The sequence below is a fragment of the Mustela nigripes genome, chromosome 13 (genome assembly GCF_022355385.1).
Source record: "Mustela nigripes isolate SB6536 chromosome 13, MUSNIG.SB6536, whole genome shotgun sequence".
In the NCBI taxonomy this organism is placed as follows: Eukaryota; Metazoa; Chordata; class Mammalia; order Carnivora; family Mustelidae; genus Mustela; species Mustela nigripes.
The window spans coordinates 59994126-60013804 of record NC_081569.1 but is presented as its reverse complement, the minus strand read 5'-3'; the positions used below and the strand labels follow the sequence as shown (position 1 = coordinate 60013804).

The following is a 19679-nucleotide window of genomic DNA, read 5'->3' as shown; positions in this document are numbered from 1 at the left end:
GATAGAGAGAGCGAGAACAAGCTGGGGGAGCAGCAAAGGGAGAGGGAGAAGCAGGCTCCCTATGGAGTGCTCCGGCATCATGACCTGAGCTGAAGGCAGATGCTTCACCGAGTGAGCCACCCAGGCACCCCTGCACCTGAACTTTAAAAGATTCTACATCTTGGTCCCATTAAGGGCTTACTGACTTTATTCCCTTTCTTCTTTTCCTTTTTGTTTACGCTACTGTCAGCTCATTGTTACTCAAATACTATCCTAGTTGGTTTTAGGTGTTTATTTTTTGGGGTATATGAAACGTAACTATGGTTTAAAAAGTCCTTATAGGACAATATGTGCCACATTGTCCTCAATCCCATTAACCTTGTTCCCATTCCTCCCTCATTCCCACCCTTCTCATATAATACACCAATCACTTTAATTTCTAGTTTATTCTCCTCTACCGCCCAGAACGAACAGATACTTGTGTGTTTTCTTATAGCCTCTTCGTTTTTCCACAAAGGGTTCTATCTGTATTTTCACCTTTAAGCAAAATTAACTTTCGGAAGTGCGTAAATTTAGCACAAGAAGAGTGTGAATGACCTTATTGGAAACGCCGTTTTCCTTATATGCTAAGGACCAGATGGAAATGAATTAAAGCATTAAATGTGAGGGAACTGAAACACTGTAGCGTAGTTAACTTAAATTCTAATGCTTATCTTCAGTTAGGATTTACACTAGGTACTTCTAATCACAAATCCTGGTAACTGAATCTCACTAACTTCAGTAAATGTGGGTAGCGGGCGGGGGAGGGGCTTGAACTGTGGAGTTGGCACAGACAAATCAGGCTGAATGGGATGGGTGGGTGTGAGAACAGAGAACAGGAAGACATTTCCGTAGACAGGTCTGTGTGTTCCCAAGTCCTTGAATCCTGAAACTTTCACTTAGCCATTTGCCTAACTATGCCACAGCATCGTGGTCTTGGCCTCTAAACTGTAAAGGGGAGCCCAAAACTTTCTGTACTGAATGAGCGGCTCTACATGGCAGGCACTTTCCCAACGATCTACAACCCCGCCCAAAGTGGCCACAAAGAGGATAAAATATACCCGATCCTAACCTTTTCCTCAAGTGATCTCAGTGTTCAGTGACCCCCTAATAAACAAACGACTAGCACCCTCCCACCACCTGCCTGCGGAAACGAACATTCCCAGGATCCCGGGCCGTTTCGATTGACGTTACTTCCGGGGAAAGTAACCTTTCTCTGGCGGTTGCAGGACTGGAGAGGTCTCGCGACATTTGCTCCCGCGAGATCTGCTTGCTCACTCTAGCGATGACATCCTCCTCCTCCTCCCCGCCGCCTTTCGGCAATCTTCGCCAGTCCCAGCCCCGACCAATCTGCACTCAGATGGCATGGATCAGGGTCTCCCCCCCCGAACCCCAGTCCGCACTGGGCGTCAGGCGGCAGCTGCGGGGTGCGAGCTGCACGAGGCCGACGGCAGCGGCACTGCGGGAGGCCACGGGCTGGCGACGATCTGTGAGCGTGGGCGGGGCGGGGATAAGCTAGCTGAGTAGCGGCTCGATTGTTCTGGCCTGGCTATGGCGCCTCTCCTCCCCCCCGCCATGGCTCCCCGTGTCCCTGCTCCGCTCCTCTCAGTGAGTGAAAGTGGCCGCCGCCGCCGCCGGCCCAGCGCCCGCAGCCGCCTCAGCGCCGCCGCCATCTTGGGGTCCCAGGAGCCGCCGAGGGAGCGAGCTAGGAGCGTCCACGCCCAACGCAGTCACCGTCACCCGGCCTCAGAGAGCGAACCGCGGCTCCACCGTCGGCGGGGCGACCCCCCCCTTCGGACCCCGCCCGCACCCCGCCCCCCCTCCGCCGCCGCCGCGGCGGCGGGGCCCGGCGGCCCGAGGTGAGGCGACTAGACGTGGGCGGGCGAACGGAGGGGGGGGGTTGTGTAGGCCCCGTTGCGCCCCTCTCTGCAGGCGACGACTGGGCCGCGTCTTAAAGGGGCCGTCGCCCCCGGCCCTTGGATTTGTTGGGGTTAGTGGGGAGGATGGGTGTGGACACTCCCCGTAGGGTTGGGACTTCAGGGACTTGGGCCTCGTCCTTTCCCCTCTCATACCTCTAGAGACCGGGGGTCACGCCGTGACCTCAGATAGCCGAGGAAGCCCGTGGGGCGCCCACACGTGGGGAGTGTGTTAGACCAGGTGCACGTGGGACCCGGTGGGGCGGTGTCGGGCTAACACGTGTGTGGGTTTGGGGGTGGGGTGGGTCAGGGCGGGGGCTGGTTGAGCTCGAGTGGGAGCCGTTTGAGGGCTTTATTTGTCCTCTTAAGGAAATGAGATCTAAGAGCTTGATAGTATGTCAGTTTATGTGAAGCAAGTTGGGATATGGGTAAATGGTCCTTGCTGCTTGTTGGTGTTATATGGGGACAGCCTAACACGTGCACATACTTAGGAGTGTGTAGGGGACACCCACTGTGGTCTTTCAGGCTTTTGTAGAACGTCCAGGCAAGTGTCATCCTATTTTGACATTCCTTCTTGAGCTTGCTGATGAAAACTACTACTTCCGTAATCAGCTAGGGTGGAAGCCCCCTACAGTTTAGGAGTGATAGAGCCCAAGAAGGCACTCACTATTTTAGTTTACAGCCAGCTGTGGCCAAATCATTTGATTCATACACTGTCTAGTTTCATGTTGGAGTACTTGTTGCTAGGATTTGGAGATGAAATTAGTAGGTTGAGTTCTCTGAAATCACAGGTAACCAGCTTACTTTTCCAATCAGTGACTTTCATGATTTCCTTTTCCAGGGAGACTTTGATTGTGGTTTGCTAGTGGCTGCATTTCATTTATTTATTTATAAGTAACAACTTTATTGCAATATAATTCACATTACAAAAGACTCACCCTTTTGAAGTGTACAGTTCTGTGATTTTTCATATACTCAGAGTTGTACAGCTTTCACCACTATGTAATTCATCACTCCAAAAAGAAGCACCCTTAGGCTGTCACTCTCCAATCAGCCCTTCTCCTGGCCCCTAGCAACCACTAATCTATTTTCTGTCTTTATAGATTTGTCTATTCCAGGTATTGCGTACAAAGGGAATCCTGAAATAATGTGTCTTTTGTGACTGGCTTCTTTCACTTAACATGCTCTCAAGGTTCATCTTTGTAGTAGCATGTGTCAGGACTTTGTTCCCTTTTGTTGCCAAATAATATTCCATTACCTTTGTGTTTTATGCTTGAAATTCTCAAACTCTTCCTTTAAATCAGCTATTTGAGATTATTATATGTGGCAGAATTCACATGCTTACTAGATAATAAAATGAATTTGTGTTTTTAGGATTAAGTTCTGTTATTTTAGTTTATTGTGTTCTTTTCCTCTTTATTTTGTTTCAGTAGAATTCAAACTAATTTTTAAAGATCTATGTCTTTTATTTATTTTTTTAATTTTTTAAATTTTTTTTTAAAGATTTTATTTATTTATTTGACAGACAGATCACGAGTAGGCAGGGAGGCAGGCAGAGAGAGAGAGAGAGAGGAGGAAGCAGGCTCCCTGCTGAGCAGAGAGCCCGATGCGGGACTCGATTCCAGGACCCTGAGATCATGACCTGAGCCGAAGGCAGCGGCTTAACCCACTGAGCCACCCAGGCGCCCAAAGATCTATGTCTTTTAAATAGGAAATAACTGTAAAGAGCACAAATGTCATTAGATAATTTTATGACTAATAAAAACGTTTTGAGTACGTCAGGGTGGAAATGTGATGAAGTATAAACAACAGACCATGAACTATGGTGTTACAACTTTATTTAATAAGAATTTGTCATAGTACTACCAAGGAATGGTATCATAACAGCTTTTGAGTACTATTACTTGTGTAGACGTAGGGCTGGGGAGGGAATAATAGACAGCTCTCTGCCCTCCAGAAGATTAAAACTGGTTTGTGGATTTAACATGTCAACATACAAGTTCACACAAAATATAAATGCTGATACAGTGAATTTTCGAGAGGTTGGAACAGGATAGTTATTACGATACTTTGAATTTGTGTGGGAAAATAAGTGAAGTTGATGACAAGTTTTAAAGTTGAATCTTAAGCATAAGCATTTTGGGGGCATCTGGGTGGTTCAGTCATTAAGCATCTGCGTTCAGCCCGGGTCTTGATCTCAGGGTCCTGGGATCAAGTCCTGTATCAGCTCCCTGCTCAGTGGGGATCCTGCTTCTCCCTCTCCCACTCCCCTTGCTTGTGTGTCCTCCCCCATTAAATAAATAAATAAAATCTAAAAAAAAAAAGCCTAAGCATTTTGATATGATAGGCTGTAGCATGCAGAGGATGAGAAGAACATAGTTGCTAATACTTACGAAACACTTATTATGGACACTGATCCTAATCATGAGGGCTTTATTCCCACCTAATACCATCATCTTTGGAGTTAGGATTTCACCAGGAGATCAGTAATAGTTAATAGTTGACAAGTTAGATACCAAAAAAAAAATCTTTGGAGCTAAATGCTATCCATATTTTTAATGGCCTAAAAGACAGTAAATCAACTGTGACATGCTTTTATAAACCTTCACCACCAAGGATTGATATCCTGTGCGATGGTCTATAAGCAGGATTCTTTTTTCTTTTTCTTCTTTTTAAATTAGGCTCCAGACCCAGTGTGGGGCTTGAACTCCCAACCCCTGAGATCAAGGGTCACATGCTGTACCAACTTGAGCCAGCCAGGCAACCCTATAGAACAGGGTTCCTAATGTTTTTTATGTGCCCTGGACTCCTTTGCAGTCTAAAGAAACCCATGAATGCCTTTTCAGAATATGACATTTAAATGTATAGAATATAGTTCACATATTTAGAAAACAATTTATGATGTAAGAAATTTCCTTTTTATTACTGAATTAAGTAACCAGTGGAAGTCTAATATCGTGCTGTGCTGCCTACATTCAGAATTGAAGGAAATGCTAATTTCAGTTACAGGTTGGTGAAAATAAGGATGAAAATTTTTTTCCATCCAAGTTTATGGACACATAGCTAAGTGATTTCATATGGGGCTAACCAGTGTTTGTTTTGTTTTCTTTTTTTTTTTAAGATTTTATTTATCTGTTTGATAGAGATCCCAAGTAGGCAGAGCAGCAGGCAGAGAAAGAGGGGTTAGCAGGCTCCCTGTTGAGCAGAGAGCCAGATGCGGGCCTCCATCCCAGGACCCTGAGATCATGACCTGAGCTGAAGGTAGAGGCTCAATTCACTGAGCCACCCAGGCACCCTTAACCAGTGGTTTTTCTAACAAGAAGTAGAATTATTGACTCTTAAATTCATGTTCACAGTTACAAGAGCAAGGGGTAGTTTAGCTAAGGGGAAACCTGGTAGTGTAATGGAAGGACATTGTTTTTAGGCTAGAAAAGATTTGGGTTTGAGTTCCACTTACCCACTGGGTAAGCAACTAAACCTTTTTTTTTTTTCTTTTTAAGATTTATTTATTTATTTTAGAGAGCATGCACTTGGGAATGTGAGTGAGGGGAAGGGTAGAAGGAAAAGGAATCTTCAAGCAGATTCCTTGCTGAGCATGGAGTCGGATGCTTAACTGACTAAGCCACCCAGGTTCCCCAAGCTACTCAACTTTTTTGAGTTTCAGTTCTCTTACATGTATAATAGAATGATTTTCACTTTTGAAATAAAATGACATATTAACTCTAACTGTAAAACAGCATATTGATGAATGTTGGTTTATTTTTGTCTTTGAGGAAATAAACACATCCAAGGCCATGACATACATTTAGTTTTGATTTGGGAGAAGGGAAACTATTTGTTACGTGGTAGGAAGGAACAACCTATATGGCATATAGGATCTACTCAGGATGTTCAAGTACAGAGTTTGTCTTTTGGTAATGGTACTAAAACTATTCTTACTTCTTGTAAAAGAACAAATAAAGTACCTTCAGGTTTTTATGTGACAGCTAGCTCTTCTGTGTAAGAAGTTAGTACCTCAGTAGAATAAAATGTGACTCTTTCATATTTTTGTGCACGAACAGAAAAATGGCTAATGAACATCAGTATGGTAAAAAGAATGTTCGGGTCACTTTATTCCTGAGTATGTTGCCTGAGTGTTGCCCGAAAGTCAACAAAATGTTAGTCATTCCCTGGAGAGGTTATGAAAAAGAAAATTAAAAAATGGACTACATTATCTTGGTACAAAACCACAATACATCCACTCTTAGACTATAGAATGGATTCCAATTATTGCATCTCAAGGAAGAATAAATTAAGCAGGAGGGAAGTTTCCAGAAAATGGCAGCATAAATGATGAAAGCAGTGGTAAGGCTTTCAATGTGAAGATAAAGAAATTTGACTTGATAATGGAATGATGAAGACTGAGATGGACTGATTAAGTTAAATGGGATTAGGTAAAACATGAATTATAATCCTGGAAAATTAGAACTAGCTTGAAAGATGAATATTGTTTGACAGGTGTATAATGAGTGGTTTGTTTATGAAACTTACTAGCACAGAAGGTAGTTAAGGCTCAAGAACAAACCACGCACAATGTAAGGGTTACAAAGCCAGAACTTTTGTGATCCATCCTAGTTCATTTCAGGTCAACAAACTATTTAATGATGCTTGTACCTAATGGTTTATGAAACTCCTTACTTTGTTCATTCAATAAATGTTTATTGAACACCTAATGAGTGCTTTTTGACCCTTCGAACAGCAATTTGTTGAGCATCTGCCGCACTCAAGGGACTATGGGGTAGACTCCGGGGATGTACAAGTGAATTAATCCAAGTGTATGTATGGAAAGTACAGAGGGGCTCTGCAAAGATAAACCCATGGTTATGAAAACTTTAGGTGCCATAGAGAAGTACGAACCTAAAGATTCTTTTGAATTGCTGATATAAATTAGTGGTACTTAGTTTTGTTTTTGTTTTTTGTTTGTTTTTAAAAATTTTATTTATTTATTTGACAGAGATCATAAGAAGGCAGAGAGGCAGGCAGAGAGAGAGGGGGAAGCAGGCTCCCTGCTGAGCAGAGAGCCTGATGCAGGGCTCGATGCGGGGCTCGATCCCAGAACTCTGAGATCATGACCTGAGCCTAAGGCAGTGGCTTAACCTACTGAGCTACCCAGGCACTCCTGTTTTTTTTTGTTTGTTTGTTTTGGGGAGATTATTTATTTGTTTGTCAGAGGACATGTGTGAGAGAGCACAAGCAGGGGAGCAGCAGGCTCCCCACTGAGCAAGGAGCCCATTGTGGGGATGTGGAATTCAGTCCAAGGACTCTGGGATCATGACCTGAACCAAAGGCAGACCCTTAATGGACTGAGACACTTAATGGACTGGGTATCCAAAGGCACTTCGTTTTTAGTCTGTGTGTGTGTGTGTAATGTTAGTCAACATACTTCTAGTCTTCTTAAAAAAATTTATTGAGACATTGTTTTCATTTGTTTAAAGGCCCTAATCTGCCTTTTTTAAACAGAAGCATTGTAATCCAGTGGCAGTGTATTAAAGCTCAGCCTTTTTTAGATCTTAGAGCCAGGTTACCTGCGTTCGAATTTTAACTCTCCCTCTTACTAATTTTCTAACCTTTGGAAAGCTATTTAAGCTTCAGTTTCTTCATTTATTAAATTAGAATAATTGTGCCTACTTTATAGAGGGTAATTGTGAGAAATGAGGGCATAAATGAGTAATTGCTTAGAATGGTCTCTGGCACATAGTGCTCTCAACAGGTGTTAGCTATAATTAAGAGTACCATTTTATTTTGGTAGTTTAATTAATCTAAAGTTTTAGTTTATAGAAATCAGGACCTTTTTGACTTTATCTAAGGATAAGGTGGGGAAAATATATCAATAAAGAAAATAGTTGCAATGCATTAACCTTTGTGTTGATGTAATGAATACTATTAGATGTCAATAGAAATATCTTTTTAGTTGAGATCATAACTTAAAGAGGTAGTATGGCAACTTGAAGCGTTTTAGTTCAATGTCTAAAATGTTTCTGTCTTGGATGTTATTCTGTTAGTAATAGTTTGCTCTTTTTAGGGTCATTCTTAGAATGTAGTAGTAGACCCAGGCTCTAAAGCAGGGCTAGGAAATGTTTTCCTGTAAGTGGTCAAATAATAAATCTGTGTTTTGCTGGTCATACCTTCCCTGTGGCAGCCTCTCAGCTCTGCCCTTCTACAATGGGAAAGCAGCCATAGTTAATATATAAGTGAATGAGTGGGGTTGTGTTCCAACAAAACTTTATTTATGGGCACTAAAATTTTAATTTCAGGGGCACCTGGGTGGCTTGGTGGGTTAAAGCCTCTGCCTTCAGTTTCAGTCATGATCCCTGGGTCTTGGGATCATGCTTTCTGATCAGGCATCAGGCTGCCTGATCAGCATCAGGCTTTCTGCTCGGCAGGGTGCCTGCCTCCTCTCTCTATGCCTGCTTCTCTGCCTACTTGTGATCTCTGTCTGTCAAATAAAGAAAATCTAAAAAAAATTTTTTTTTAATTTCATGTGTCATGAAATATAATTTCTCCCCTTTATTTAAAAATGTAAAAACCAGGGGCACCTGGGTGGCTCAGTGGGTTGAGCCTCTGCCTTCGGCTCAGGTCATGATCCAGGAGTCCTGGGATCAAGTCCCACATTGGGCTCTCTGCTCAGCGGAGAGCCTGCCTCCCACCCCAACCCCGACCACCTGCCTCCCTGCCTACTTGTGATCTCTTTCTCTCTCTCTCTCTCTCTGTCAAATAAATAAATAAATAAATAAAATCTTAAAAAAAAAAAAAAAGTAAAAACCATTCTTACCTATCAAGAATACAACAATCAGTGGTGGGCTGGATTTGACATGCAGGCCATATTGTCCTGACTCCTGCTCTAGAGTCTTGATAACTCCCTGGCTAGGTAATCTTCTGCAAGTTAGTATGAAGACTTAATGTCATTTTTTTTCCCCTTGAGATTTTATTTATTTATTTGAGAGAGAGAACAAGTGGTGGGGAGGGCGGAGGGGGAGAGAGAGAAAAGGAAGCAGACCCCTGTTGATTAGGAAACCTGATGGAGGGCTCAATCCCAGGACCCAGAGATCATGACCCTGGTTGAAGGCAGACACTTAACCAACCGAGACACTCAGGCACCCCCTTAGTGTCATCTTTTAAATGGAGATAATAGTATCTACTTCATATAGTTGTTAGGAGTAAGATAATCTGTGTTAAATGGTTAGCACCATCCTTGAGACACTGTTTAATGAATGCTGTATATATATAATTGTCTAATTGAACCCATTCATTTTACAGTGAGGCTCTTGGGACCGTGATAGAATAGCCGATAGTCCTAGAGTCTTTCTGTGACTTGTCAATAGCATTAAAGTCACAGCTCTTGACTTCAGCCTCTCTACCCAACCTCATTGCTTCCATAGAGGATTGTAGTACCTTGTAATTTATTACTATTTTTTTAAGTACGCTCCATCCCACGACACGGAGATCAGGACTTGCATGTTCTACAGGCCGAGCCCACCAGGTGCTCCTAGTACCATGTAATTTAGTTAAAATACTGCTTGATAAAACTAGTCTACTGGATACCTTAATGGTGGATATGACATTATGAATTTTTCAAAACCCATAGGTCTTTACAGCACAAAGTAAACTTTAACTTTGTGCAAATTAAACATTATTTAGGAGGTAAAGAGGTCCTGGGAAAGAATGCAGGCTGTGACAAGAGAATCTAATTGTATTAGAAGTGTATGAAATAACCTTACTGAAAAGGGAAGAAGGGATGTGTTGACCTAAGTAACCTTGGAAATGAGTGGAATCTAAGACAAGGAATTTCATATAAGCACTGTAATCTAATTGATAAAGTTGTATCCCATGAAGGTGCAGGTTAATTTTGATGCTGTTACCTGTGTGTAGTGCAAGTGAACAGTTAGTAAATAGATGGTTAAGAGACAGGCTTCTCACTGTTAGGGTCTGGATTTACAGATAAGCAAGGGGAGAAGCTAGAATGATTCATGTGGTAATAGATTGGAGTTGGGAACGTGAGCATAAACTCATGTTTAGTTTAGTACAGATGGTTACATATTGAAATGCTTATATACCTATATACATTCTTGGGATTATACCCACACACTGTGCTGTATCAGCTGAGATTAAAAGAAACCCAGGAGCAACACCTAGAACCCAGATGTTAGTTTCTAATACAAAGGACTAGAGCTCCTTGGAGAAATGGCTGATTCTAGGACTGGGCAGGAAATCTACAAGATGAGCCTGGAACATCTTGTAGTGCCAGAAAGTAAGGAAGTGCTCTAACAACAACCACCCACCACCACCACCACCACCACCACCACCATCCAACCCCGTAATGAGGAAGATATGTCAGAGGAGCCTAGGACCCAGCTGAAAGAGCTCTCAGTGGCCAAAACTGGAATGATTTCAACAGCAAAATAAACTGAGCAGCATTGATTATAACCCATAATATAAAATCAATACTTTTGAGTCTAAAATGTTCTAAATAAGTTCTTGAATAAATGAATATACTGTATGGAATGGTGCATTAGCTTAGTTTTTTTTTTTTTTTTTAAAGATTTTATTTATTTATTTGACAGACAGAGATCACAAGCAGGCAGAGAGGCAGGCAGAGAGAGAGGAGGAAGCAGGCTCCCCACGGAGCAGAGAGCCTGATGCGGGGCTGGATCCCAGGACCCTGGGATCATGACCTGAGCGGAGGGCAGAAGCTTTAGCCCACTGAGCCACCCAGGCGCCCCATTAGCTTAGTTTTATGTCATCAGAGCCACTGGTTTGCTTGAGATCATTTAGACAATACTGGAGTTTAAGCATATGGGACTTTGGAGTCAGACTTCCTGGATTTCAGACCTGCTCTGACACTTCTGGCTGTGTGACCTTGGGCAGGTTCCTTAAGCTCACTTTCTTTATCTCTAAAGTGAAGGTTATAATAGTGCCTATGTCATAAAATGATTAAATGAGTTAATTTATATATAAAGTACATATGCATATAATGTTTGGCACATAGCTTTTTTTTTTTTTTAAAGATTTTGTTTATTGAGAGAGAGAGCATGAGCAGGCGTTGGGTAGAGGGAGAGGGAGAAGCAGATTCAATCCCAGGACCCTGGGATCATGACCTGAGCCAAAGGTAGACACTTAGCCTACTGAGCCACCCAGGCATCCCTGGCACATAGCTTTCAATAGAATGTGTATATAGCCTCCTTATTACAGTAGTATTTGATAAAACAAGATAAAAAATTTAGAATCCCACTTGGAATTGTTTATAATGGAGTCTCTCTCCCTACACCCTAAACTTCTTGAATAGAGGAAAAAGTCTAACTTCAATTTAAGTGTTCATTGAGGGTAGTTTGATGTACACATCCTTGTTCTAATTGACTGTATAGACTGTATAATGAAGAGAGTGAGAGTAAATACATTTAGTGTTAATAAACTCATAGCACACTTATGTAACTGAAATATCTAATGAATGAAAAGCAAGATCCCTTTAATATACAATTCAACTTGTGCTTATTTACGGATGGTTTGTCCCTAGCATGAATTACCTGAAATTTAATTTCTCAGACTGCTTTGGAGAACATAGTTCAAGACAACTTCTCTGTTGGCGTGTTCACTTTCAAAATGAAACTGACTTTTAGTATATGAAAACTAAATATAAAAGTGATTTTTGGAACATTGGCTGTTTATGGATACCTCTTTTTATTCTTAGTAATAACCTTTCACCATCACTCATATAATAATGGAGGATAAACTGTATGGGACTGATAGCTAAAATTTCCCAGTACTTTGTGAGGCATCTCTCTTTTTCACAAGTAACCATTCAGCAAGCTAATACTATCTTTGCTTTGCTGAGGAATGAAATGAGTTGCTCACGTTTTCTGGGCTGCAAGTTCAGTCCTTTAATTTCTCTTTTCTATGGGAGTATCTTTTTCTCAGCTGTCTCATTCCCTGGAAAAGGTAAGTGTTTTCATGGATCTAGCTATGAAATTTGTTGAAATAATTGGTTCTTCAGTAAGAGATCTATAGCTGTTCTCAAATTTTTAATTTGATAAATTGTTATTAAATGGGTGCTTTTCACTGCAAGATTTATGAAAATAGAACCTAGGGACCTCTAACATAGCATAACTTAAAAAAAATTTTTTTTTAAGTTACCATGTGGAAAGGTCCATTAGATACCTTGGGAAACAGTTCTTCCCTTTTGGATTTTTGATTGTGTAATAAATAAACCCTAAGTGTTTAATAATAAGGATTAAACTTGTTTGACCAAAGGTTCCGTCTGTAGTGTATACCATAGAATTCCATAGAGGCAGTTGTAAAGATAGTAAAGATACTTCTTTTATTATTCGGATAAGATGTTTTTGTTCCATATATGGTGAAGATACTCTTCTAGGAAGTTGAAATGATACTTTCCTAGAGGAGAGCACATGCATTGTAATTGATTTTTTTTTTTGTAACATTTCATTTTGCTATAATAGTCCAGTGTCATTAATGAAGAATATTAATACAGGGAAATGTGGATAAGCATTTTTTTCTTCCTCACAATATGCCTTTGAGGTAGGCCAAAATATTTTGCCATTTTTGAAATTTATGAAAAGACTTTACTTTTTTAGCCAGGAGTTTCTCATTCTGTTTAAAATGCAGGTGTTGTTATTTCTGAAACTTTGTGTTTAGGGTGAACTCCGGGCTTGTTAATTTGCTAGGCAGTACCCAGGCTGTTATAGTGATGCCTTTGAGCAGATTGTTTTTGTCTGCCTTTGTTTCTTGAGGACAAGGTCTTTTCCTCAATCAGTGTTTGGTATATAGTAACCTTTTAGTGAATATTCTGTGATCTGAAAGGAAAGTTTTGTTTCAACTAGGGTTTTATTTAAAGAGGTTTTGTGATTTATTTACTTCTTATTTGCCATGTGCTAGGTTGACCAAAAATCTGTTGTTCAACTGTGGATACTTTCCAAAGTGAAGGATGAGGGACTATTAGTAATTATGCATAGGATGGTGATCTTAAAAGGTCTTGGGCAAACTAACTAGGAGGTGTGGTCATCCAGGTCAGGAGGCGGTTTGTTTCTGTTCAGCAGTCTGGTGGTAAAGGATTGGGAATTTGGTGTCACCAACAATACATCTGAGTGCTAATTCTGGCTTGGACAAATTCTTGAGCTTAACTAAAATGAGAAGAAGATTTGAATTATTGTGATGATTAAACGGGCTAGTATTATTATGAAAGCACTTAGGACAGAAAAGCCCCTCACACTAGTGTGCCCTCAGTGTTGGTCCCTTATCTTCCCTTCCCATCTTGCTATACAAGAGTTTCTGTTCTCAACTGAGGCTGGCTTTGGAAGCCTTTTTAATGGTAAAGATTAACTGAAAGATTCCACTAAAATATTTTAGTGAATGCAGGAATGTTTTTCAGCTAATCCAGTGAGCTTATTTTTTTGTTAAATTGTGTAATGTGGTGAGCAGGAAATGAATGCCCTGTGAAACCTAATTACTGTTACTCTTTCTCAAAATATTCATGAAAAATGTCTTTTTCCAATTATTTTTTATAAAATTGCTGGAAGATATTTTTATAATTTCATTTTGCAAAATAGTCAGTTGTAACCTTTATTTCAACTTAATGGATTCATACAAATTTTACTAGTTAGAGAAAAGATGATTTAAATGAGAATTTCATTATTTCTTACCAATATTTATACTGTGCAAAATTATGTTTTCTTTTTGAGTATTTATTTTTCCCCCTGTATTTTTTGATATTTTGCTAATTTAGTCCATTTTAATTGAGTGTTTTTTTTTTTTTTTTAAAGGAAACCAAATAAAAACAGTTTTCATAGACTTTGTGACTTAGTATAGGCATCCACACTGTGAACCAAAGGGAAGTATTCTGGTACCAAGACTTCCAGCTGCTTCTGGTATTGTGGATGATTCCTTATTTCCTAAACAACAGATAAGAAGATAATATAGAAAGACCTAGGGTTAAGAACAATCACAGTGATATAGATACAACTAAGAGAAAGAGGGTTACTTAGCTATTTTTAGCATACACTGAATTCTTACTTTCTGTAAAATATTCGAGAGTTAGGGAAGACACTCTGGTTTATCAGTAAGAATACTAGTTATGCACAGCAGATATGGTGTGAGCTTTTAGTGTCTACCTTAGTCTGGTACTGGAAGAGCACAAAAAAATACCTTTAAGGCCATGGCTGGAAGTTGAATCCTAATTTGAGCTGCAAAAGAGAAAGTATACCAGAATCTTTTGGAGTAAATCTGGTGGCCTTGGAACTCCTCAGATTTCCATGAGAATCCTGATAAAGTTGTGAAATTTGTGTTAGAGGAGATCTGTACCTTTATTTGGTATAGAGTTACAAATGGGGCCATTTAGCTTGATTACGTATTATTTGCATTGCCCTCTGCGGACTGATATATATTTTTTAAGATTTTATTTATTTATTTGACGGAGAGAGATCACAAGTAGGCAGAGATGCTGGTGGAGAGGGAGAAGGAGAAGCAGGCTCCCTGCTGAGCAGAGCCAGATGCAGGGCTCCATCTCAGGATCCTGGGATCATGACCTGAGCCGAAAGCAGAGGCTTAACCCACTGAGCCACCCAGGTGCCCCCAGACTGATTTTTTTTTTTTTTTAATATCCTTGCAAACTGATAAAGAATAAAACCAAGCAAAGAGTGATTAACAATTTTTTATATAGACATTATATAGACATATAGTTTTCATTAAGGCAGTTTACCAGTATTTTCTCTTATGGTTAGCCCTTCTGTGCCCTAAGAAATTTTTTTTTAAAGATTTTAGTTATTTATTTTTTGGAGAGAGAGAACAAGAGCAGAGGGAGAGGCAGAGAGAAAATTCCCAGCAGACTCTCAGGTTGAGGGTGGATTCCAGCGCAGGGCTTCATCTCATGAACTTGAGATTGTCACCTGAGCGGAAACCAAGAGTGAGATGCTAAACCATCTGAGCCACCTGAGCCCCTGTGTCCTAAGAAATTTTTACCTACTCCAGCTGACAAAGATATGTTCTAAATGTTTTCTTTTAGAAGCGCTATCATTTTAACTTTTCATTTAAGTCTGTGGTTAATCTTTCACTTCATTTTTGTATATGGTAGGAGTTTGGGATTCACTCCCCCAAGTCCCCAAATATGGGTTTCCAGTTGTTTCAGCACCATTTCTTGGAAAAACTTTTCTTTCCCTATTAGATTGTTTCTCAAGAATCAGTGTGACTGGGGGCGCCTGGTGGCTCAGTTGTTAAGCATCTGCCTTCCGCTCTGGTTGTGATCCCAGGGTCCTGGGATTAAGCCCCACATTGGGCTCCCTGCTCAGCAGGAAGCCTGCTTTTCCCTCTCCCACTCCTCCCGCTTATATTCCCTCTCTTGCTTTGTCTCTCTCTGTCAAATAAATAAAACCTTTAAAAAAAAATAAAAAAAGAATTGATGTGACCATGTTAAGTGTAGGTCTTTTTTCTGGACTCTGTTTTGTGCCATTGGTTTGTCTGTCCTTAGGCCAGTGCAGTATACCATCTTAATTACTGTAACTTTTATCAAGTCTTGTAATCAGATAGTGTGAACTCCCAGTTTTGCTCATCATTTTCAAACTTCTTTGAGCTATTTTGCTCTTCCATATAAATTTTAGGCTGAGTGTGTCAGTTTCTTAAAAGAACCCTTCTGGGACTGGACTTGGAATCTGTGGATAAGAGAGGATATATAGGAGAGAATTAACATCTTAATAATAATATTCCAGTCCATGAACATGAAATAATAGTAACACATATGTCTGACAAAGGAATTATATCTATAATATAAAAAGGACTTCTGTAGCTCAGTTGTAACAAGACTACAGCTTTTTCAAATGTGGTAAAAAAAAAACACAATAAAACTTTAACAGATATTTCATAAGGGAATTTATATAAATGGCCAATAAGCATGTGAAAAGTTGTCAGGGTTGTGCAAATTAAAATCACAATGAGACACCGTTGTAACACCAGGTGTTGGCAAAGTTGAGAAGCAACTAGAACTGCTTTTCATTGTTGGTGGGAATTTAAAACATAAGAACCATTTTTGGAAAATTGTTTGGTGGTTTGTTATAAGGTTAAACAGATATCTCTCTGTGGCCTTGCAGTTCCATTCCCAGGAATTTACCCAAAGTGAATTGAAAACCCAAATATCCCATCAATAGGTGAACAAATAAACTGTGGTGATATTCATTCCTATGATGGAATCTGATTCAGCAACAAAAAGTAGTGAACTCCTGATGTATGCAGTAACATGGATGAATCTCAGAAAAGAATCCAAGGGGTGTCTGGGTGGCTCAGTCATTAAGTGCCGGCTTTTGGCTCAGGTCGTGATTCCAGGGTCCTGGAATCGAGCCCTGCATCCGGCTCCCTGCTCTGTGGGAAGCCTGTTTCTCCTTCTACTCCTGCTTGTGTTCCCTCTCTTGCTGTCTCTCTCTCTCTGTCAAATAAAAAAATAAAATCTCAAAAAAAAAAAAAAAAGAATCCAGACACAAAAGCATACGTGCAATATGATTCCCTTTTTCTAAATTTCTAAAGCATGCTAGAAATTAGTTCATTTGTGGTGCTGGAAATCAGAATAGTGATTGCCTTGAGGGTTGGAGCAGTTGTCTGGGTGGAAATGGAAGCCTGAGAGAACTTTCTGGGGTAATTTACTGTTCTTATGTATATTGATAGGGATATTAATTAGGTTTATGTATGTGTATGTCAAAACTCATCAAACTATGTATTAATATTTGTTTCAACATATAAGTTAAAAATCTTTTTTTCTTTTTAAGATTTTATTTATTTATTTGACAGAGGTCACAAGTAGGCAGAGAGGCAGGCAGAGAGAGGGGGGAAGCAGGCTCCCTGCCGAACAGAGAGCCTGATGTGGGGCTCGATCGCAGGACCCTAGGATCATGACCTGAGCCAAAGGCAGAGGAATAACCCACTGAGCCACTGAGGCGCCCCTCAATTTAAAAATCTTCATAATTTTTCTTTTTCTTTTTCTTGTTTTTTTTTTTTTTTTGAGATTTTTATCTATTTAACAGAGAGACCGCCAGCTAGAGAAGGAACACAAACAGGGGGAGTGGGAACAGGAGAAGCCAACTTCCCACTGAGCAGGGATACCGATGCTGGGCTTGATCCCCGTGAACTGAAGGTAGATGCTTAATGACTGAGCCACCTAGGTGCCCCAGCCTTCATAACTTTTCATTTGAAAAAATTACATGCAGTACATGATCCTGGGATTGAGCCCCGCATCGGGCTCTCCACTGAGTGGCAAGTCAGCTTCTCCCTCTGCCTCTCTGTTTGTGATCTCTCTTGCTTTCTCTAAAAATGAATAAATAAAATCTTAAAAAAAAATGATGAGGGTTTGGGGTTCAGATTATCTATATTCAAATCCACAATCCCTGTTAAATAAAAGTCACTTAAAATGTGTAAATAACATGGTTCCTCCTCCATAAATGGGATAATAGTAACCAATTTTTTTTAATTAAAAAAATTTAAATTCTGTTAATTAGCATAACCGTCATTTTTCACTTTTTTTATTTAAATTCAGTTATTTAGCTTAATAGTAACGGTCTCTTTAAACAAAACTTTTGGATGAGGTCTTACACTATTCAAAATTTTATGAGAACCCTCTGTATGATAGTTAAATTGGTAAACTGTAGTAAATTTTTTTCACAATTTATCATTCAGTTTTTATCTGTATTATTTTGTCCTGTACAGAAATAATACATTTTAACATGTTTATTGAGGTATAATTCTCAGCCTGTAAAATTCACTCACATAAATTATATATGGGTGGGGCGCCTGGGCTCAGTCCCTTAAGTGTCTGTCCTTGGCTCAGGTCATGATCCCAGGGTCTAGGGATATAGGCCCGCCTACCTGGCCTTGAGGCCTGCTCAGCAGGGGAGCCTGCTTCTCCCTCTCCCACTGACTGCCACCCCCCCTTACCGCCAACCCGCCACCCCCTTTTATGCTCCCTTTCTGTCTTTCAGATAAAATATAAATAAAGTATATATGGTTTTAATATATTCATTGTCTTTAGTTATAGTCACAGAGTTTCTTTCGCCAACCACCAGCCTCTAAGTTTAAAACATTTACACCAGCCCAAAAGGAACCCCTACCCATTAGCAGTTACTTCTCATCCTGTAGTGCCACAGTCTGCAACCCCTCTCCCCCAAGCAACCACTGATCTCTGGAGTTGCCTTTTTCTGGTAATTTATTTATTTTTAAAAGATTTTATTTATTTATTTGACTGAGAGAGAGATCACAAGTAGGCAGAGAGGCAGGCGGGGTAGGGGGAAGAGCACAGAGCCTGATATGGGGCTCGATCCCAGAACCCTGGGATAATGACTTGAGCCTAAGGCAGAGGTTTAATCTGCTGAGCCATCCAGGGGCCCCTTTGGTTATTTCTTATAAATGGTATCTTACAATATGAGGCCTTGGTTGAGTAGCTTATTTATGTAGCATAATGTTTTCAGGGTTCATCCATGTTGTAGCATCAGTCAGTATTTCGTTCCCATTCAGTTGCCAAGAAATATTCCATTAGGTGAATATATCATATTTTGTCCATTTGTCACTTGATGGACATTTAGGTTGTTTCCACCTTTTGGCTATTGTGAATGTTGCTGTGAAGATTTATGTATAAGTTTTATTGTGGACTTATGTTTCCATTTATGTTGGGTATATCCAGAAGTTACATATGGTGACTTTATGTTTAACCTTTTGAAGAACTGCTGGACTTTTCCAAAATAGCTACACCATTTTACATTTCCACCAGCAGTATAGGAGGGTTCCAGTTTCTCCACATCCTTGTCAGCTGTTTTGATCTTTCTTCAAATTCATACTAGTAGGTGCTAAGTATTATCTTACTGTGTTTTTTATTTACATTTCCCTGTGACTAATGATGTTAAAGCTTCTTTTCATGTGCTTATTAGCTATTGGTATATCTCCTCTGGAGAAATGTTTATTTACATTCTTTGGCCATTTAAAAATAAGGTTATTTGCCCTTTTATTATTGAGTTTCAAGATTAAAAAAAAAATACATTTGGGATATCAGTCCCTTATCCGATACATGATTTGGAAATCTTTCCCCCAATTGTTGATTTTCAGTTTCTTGATAGCTTTGCTTATAGCACTAAAGTTAATTTTGATGAAGTCTAATATATCTATTTTACCTTTTGTTGTTTTGTTATTGGTATGATATCTGAGAAACCATTACCTTACTTGAGGTCGTGAAGACTTACCTCTGTTTTCAAATACAGGGTTTATAGTTTTAGCTCTTAAATTTATGTCTGTGATCTCTTTAGGGTTAATCTTTGTGTATAAAGAAGAGATCCAAGTTCATTTTTTTGCATGTGACTATCTAATTGTCACAGTACCAGTTACTGAAAAGGCTGTTCCTTTGCCATTGAATTATTTTGACAGGCTTGTTGGTAATCGGTTGACTCTAAAGGTAAGGGTTTATTGTTTGGACTCTTAATTCTGTTCCATTGATCTATATGTCTAGCCTTATGTCCTAGCACACATCTTAACTGCTGCAGCTATGTAGTAAGTTTTGAAAGTGGGAGTTTGAGTCCTCCAGCTTTATTCTTCATTGTCAAGATTGTTTTGGCTCTCTTATGGCCTTTACCCTTCTATATTAATTTTTTGGATTAGCTTGTCCATTACTGCAAAAAAGCCAGCTTGAGTTATGATAGGTGTTCCATTTATTCTATATATCATTACCATCTTCAGAAT

At 39.9% G+C, this 19679-nt stretch overlaps 1 protein-coding gene across 3 annotated transcripts in view; it reads left to right on the top strand.

Moving 5' to 3' along the window:
- Positions 1 to 590: 590 nt before the first annotated feature.
- INO80 (INO80 complex ATPase subunit) overlaps positions 591 to 19679 on the top strand; it is a 140116-nt gene continuing 121027 nt past the window's right edge. The window contains exon 1 of one of the 3 annotated variants that reach the window (XM_059372556.1): positions 591 to 1877. The gene's annotated coding sequence lies outside the window, so the exon portion shown is untranslated. The remainder of the gene's footprint in view (positions 1878 to 19679) is intronic. The other 2 variants (XM_059372555.1, XM_059372554.1) reach the window with 2 other exon arrangements.